The sequence below is a fragment of the Phyllostomus hastatus genome, unplaced genomic scaffold (genome assembly GCF_019186645.2).
Source record: "Phyllostomus hastatus isolate PE091 unplaced genomic scaffold, TTU_PhHast_1.1 phas_contig_304, whole genome shotgun sequence".
Classification (NCBI taxonomy): domain Eukaryota; kingdom Metazoa; phylum Chordata; class Mammalia; order Chiroptera; family Phyllostomidae; genus Phyllostomus; species Phyllostomus hastatus.
Window position 1 is genome coordinate 305,246 of NW_025333845.1, and position 5,493 is coordinate 310,738.

Genomic DNA, 5,493 nt, shown 5'->3' on the forward strand with positions numbered 1-5,493 from the left:
GATCCAAGGGTGAATATGGAGGCACATCTTGTGCTTGTGAAATGACATTTATTATCTTATTAATTGAAATGTCTGGCTACCTGGCCAGACCATGTTCTTTTGGATCAATAAAGTGTTGAGGGGTGATTTATGACTCTTGAAATAGCTGATCTCTATGAAGAAGAATTATTTCAGAATATGAAAGTTGGGGTGTTTTTAAAATGAAGATCAATAGAAGAAAAGGGCCTGGAGTTTTGTTGCCTTAACTATAGTAAGATTTCCTGTAAGTGAAGAGAGATCCCTGAATTTTTGTTTTTATTTCTTTTTATTATTTTTTAGGTTCTACCTCACAGGATTCTGTGTGATTTTCTTTATTGACTTTCTGCATGCTGACTAAATCTGTCTTTGGAACACCTGAGTTTGCTTCATTGCATTTAAAATGGAAAAGAGGTTAAGACACAAGGCTAAGTGTGTGGGTGTAGAAGTCTGTTTCACAGCACAGCAAGAACTAGAATGTCAGGAAGCTCTCTGGGAAGCTTCTACTTCTTGATTTTGTTAGAGCAAGATTCTTATTTATCAATTTGGGTCAGAGTAGAGTTATGGTGGTAAAGAAATGGAAAGGATAAGCTATGACATAAATTGAAAGCCAAGGATATGAGAAAGATAGATATAAATGGTTGGGAAAAAGGAGGGAAAAAAATCAAAGGAGAACATTTAGTGAAACTTCCTTCTTGGTAAGTAACACTCATCACATTAGTGAAGGTCTAATATCTTTCACTAGAAATTAAAGTCTAATACTTGTCCTTCAAATTCTGCTTTCAATACAATAATTAGGAAGTGGAACTAAAGAACAACAACAACAACACTGGAAATAATAATAAGAAGAAGAACAGTGCTGGAAAAAAAGGCACAGAACTATGAAAATGTAACAGAAAGACAATACTGTAATGGGATCAAAAAAACTAAAGGAAAAGAAAGTTTGAAGAAGGGGTTGCTCACTGGCAGCAGATGAATCTGTGTTAAAGTCATGAGGTTTAGAGCAAGATGACCTGAGTTAATTTATTTAGATATTCTTTATTTATTTTTAGAGAGAGGGGAAGGGAGTGAAAAGAAAGGGAGAGAAATATCAAGGTGTGGTTGCCTCTTGAATGCCTCCTACTGGGGCCCTGGCCCACAACCCAGACATGTGCCCTGACTGGGAATCCAACCAGCTACCCTTTGGTTTGTAGGCCATGTTCAATCCACTGAGCTATGCCAGCCAGGGTGATAACTTGAATTTGAATTTGTGCTTGATTAAATACTAGCTGTGTGAACTTACACAGATTACTCAACCTACTCATGCCATAGTTGCTGAATGTGTTAAATGGAGATCACAGTAGCAGCCATTTTGCTTAGTTATTATGATAAATAAGTGGGATTTTGTGAAGATTAAATTATATAAAGTGGTTAACACAGGATATAGCTCATAATAAATGCTCAAAAATTAGTTTAAAATATAAACTATATGTGGACTAAAATATGTTATTTAGATTAAAAAGCCCAGATGAGTGAGGATTGTCACTATGATAAAATATACTATGTGTTTGAGATGTAGCTAAGGAAGAGATTTAATACCCATAACTCTTCTTTTCTTCATTCTCTTTTGAATCTAATACATAGATTTATAACAGATTTGAAATAAGCAGCTTGAATTTTTAGAACTTTTTTGTTTGGTCTATAGTTTGTATGTATGTGGTCATTATTGGCATCAGGATTATGTTGATATCATAAAATGTGTTTGAAAAGTGTTAGGAATTATTGACTCTTCTTCAATTTTTTTTGGAAGAGTTTGAGAAGAACAGGTATCGAACCTTCTCTCCCACACTGAACATGCCTTACCTCATCTGTTTTCACTGTTAAGGCCATGTTTCTGTTTCTGCTTTGGTCTGAGCAAACGCTTCCCAGAGGAACTCCTGGTGGCTGCCTTCCTTCCCGTCAATCCATCTTGCTGTCTTTTAAACTATATTTACTTCATAAAAATGTATTATACTTAAGATAAACTCATAGCCATCATGGAACTTAAGACTTTCTGGTGAAGAATAATACAAAATATGTAGTTAGAAAATTTATAGATGTGTTATTGGGAAACAGAGAATGAAAAACAAGCATATTGCCCATTAACAAGATTTCTCTGAAAAGATAAATATTAAATTTTGATCGTATTATGTCCTCCTTAAAACTTTGGTAAATATTAGAGACTCTATAAAAGTTGTGGAATAACAAATCAATTCTTAATATAGAACTAAAGTAAACCTAAAACTTTTAGCTTCACTTTTAAAACTGAATTTTCAAAGTACAATCTACTTTCTGGTCATATTCCTCATGTTTCTAAGATATCAGTATGCTGGATGACTTGATTTTTACAGTGACTTACATTTCTTAATTTAACTTTTTAACTATCTGGATTGCTCTTTCCAGAGTTAGCTCTTCAGATGCCTAATTTTTTTATAGTCTTTCAACATATCTAATGACAACACCTTCATGAACCTTTGCAACATCTCCCTAGTTAAAGGCAATGTCTTCTGTACTATACACATGTAATTGAATATCTCCTACCATTCTTATCCTGATTTGATCTAAGGTGTGCTATCATGTGTTCATGTTTCATGATCCTTGCAATGGCAGAATATTCTTGAAATAGAGAACATTTGGTTTATACTTGATTTCTCCTTTAGCATAGTATCATACACAGAATGGGCTTAAAGAAATGTTCTTTAAGGTATTTAATTTTTGCATGTGTTTGCAACCATTTCTGTTATTTTGTTATATTGTGAGTTTCCTTTTCCTTTTCTCCAGTTATAATATTCAAGTTTGAGCAGAAAAAGGATAAAAAAGGCAAGGGAAATATGAGAATTTGAACACAAGTAGGAAGAAATATACAAGAGGGAAAAGCAGTATAGGCAAGAGAGACTGGAGGGAGGGTGCAGTGAATGCTGAATTAGAATGATATTACATGGTGTTTGCTTTGTACAGCAGTGGTTTAACTGAAGCACATGTGTAATGGAACCATGCACAGAGAGAATGTGGTTCTAATATGCACCATAACTGAATACAACACTGTGTCAGCCAGGACTATCTACACTTTTATTTCTCTTTCTTTCCAAGTTATTTTTATTTGATGATGAAAGACTTCATATTAAATTAAAGGAATAATAACTGTTACTGATTTAGAAGTCTTGAGATCCTCAAACAACACCAGTAATCTCAACACATTGTTTTTGGTATTCCAAGGAATAAAGTATGACTCACTAGAAATGACCAGTCAGACAAGGGGGGAAACTGTGATATGCAAGAACTTACAGTGGACTTTCATGTATGATGAAAGTCGGTAAGTCGGTGAGTATAATGTATTGACTGTAGTGCCTACAACAAATACAAACCCATTAAATGTTGATTATTACTATAGTTATTACCATTATCATTACTAGTAGTATTAGTAATGCTGGCCCTATAATGTTGGTAACTTTCATATCAGTGAAACCTGACTTATTATCCTTGAATCACTACTGATTACCAATCTTTTCTTAAGAAAGTTAACTTTCAGGAGCAACTATGAAGGACACATGGACAAAACCAAGGGGAGTTGAATCAGGGGAGAGAGATGGGGATGGCTGGGGTGTGGGGAGATTTGTGAGGGGGAAAAGGCAGACAACTAGTTGAACAACAATAAAATTAAAAAATTAAAAAAAAAAGAAAATTAACTTGACTGCAATGCCCAAATTTACATTCAACCTGATGAAAATAACTTCAATTCTTCTCTCTTAATCTCTCATCCAGGGTTCAATATCAGAGGACAGAGTACAAAATGACCACTTCAAACCATACCAACCTTAGAGACATCTGGCACACCATGACTGAAATCCTAGGACTGGAAGATGTACATACATGGATCTCTATCCCTATGCGTTCCATGTATATAGTTGCTCTCGTAGGTAACATCCTTTTATTATTCCTGATCATTAAGCATAGTCTTCATGGACCCATATACCTTTTCCTCTCTGTGTTGGCCCTGGTGGGTATCTTTCTTTCCACAGTTACCATACCAAAATGCTAACAGTCTTCTGTTTCCAAGATGGGGGTATTTCTTTGGTAGCTGTGTGTCCCAGATGTTTTTTCTCCACTTTGTGGCAGAGTCTCCACATTGCTGACTATGGCATTCAACCCCTATGTAGCCATCTGTTACTCACTAAGATATATAATACTACCATTCTAACCCTGTCAGTCTTAAGAAAAATGGGTATTGCATCTGTGGTTAGGAATTTCTTCATCTGATCCCCCTTGGTTTTTCTGGTTTATCAGCTTACTTATTGTGGGAAGCATTATTTGTCACTCATATTATGAACTTATGGGCATTGCCAGGTTATGCTGTAATAGCATCAAAGTCAACATCTACTACAGAGTGATTTTGCCCCTGTTTTCCACATGCCTGGATGTGGTGCTTATCATCATATCCTATGCCCTTATACTTCATACTGTGCTTAGGATTCCTTCCCAAGAAATTTGACTCAAGGGTCTGAGTTCTTGTGGCTCCCCTGTCTGTGTTATCCTGCTATTCTAAACCCCAGCCTTATTTTCATTCTTTGCTCACCAATTTGGGAACCACAACATACTACTTCATGTACTTATTCTTCTTGCAGTCTTTATGTGGTGGTACCACTCACCTTCAACCTCATAATTTATGGTTTTAGGACCAAGAATATTCAGAGTTTCTCTAAGTTTCTCTTAGAAGAAGTTTCTCTAAGTCTTTTCTTTGAGCAAGAGTTTTTGATGATGTAGACTGAACAGCTCAGTATTCATTCTTTTTGTGTGTTTAGCTCCACTAATTGAAGGGTATCTACAATTATATTAAACATCTTAAATCATACCAGCATTAGGGGAGAATAATAACAGTAAAAATTTAAGTAAATGAGCGCTGGTTAATGTGGCTCAGGATTGAACGCTGTTCTGAGTACTAAAGGGTCGCCTGTTCAATTCCCAGTAAGGGCACATACCTGGGTTGCAGGCCAGGTGCCTGGTGGGGGTATGTGAGAGGCAACCAGTTGATGTATCTCTTACACATCAATGTTTCTCTCCCTCTCTTTCTCCCTCCTTTCCTATCTCTCCAGAAATAAATAAATAAAATTAAGTAAATGAGATCATGAATAAAATCTTATTCTTTTTGTGATTTTCTTCAGGACAATATCAGACCAAGAACACCTTAGATTCTGTTTAACATTGAGTTTCATTACAATGGATTAAAGTATAATTGATTTAATGCAATTATTTTCATGTAATCAGGAAATACTGGTTTTATGCATTAGAATACATTGTAGGCTCATTGTCCACCCTTCCAAATAAAAAAGGATACATCGTAGGCTTGTGACTAAGGTGACAATCTCTAGGTCAGAGTGCCAAAAATAAAAATCTCTGCTCCCATTCTAAGTATAAAGTTATTATACTTAGTTAAAGTTATTATCTTAGCAAAGTTATTCTGTC

At 35.3% G+C, this 5,493-nt stretch overlaps 1 pseudogene; it reads left to right on the forward strand.

The window, feature by feature from the left end:
- The first annotated feature begins 3,823 nt into the window (after positions 1 to 3,823).
- Positions 3,824 to 4,794, forward strand: LOC123819228 (annotated as a pseudogene).
- The last annotated feature ends 699 nt before the right edge of the window (positions 4,795 to 5,493 follow it).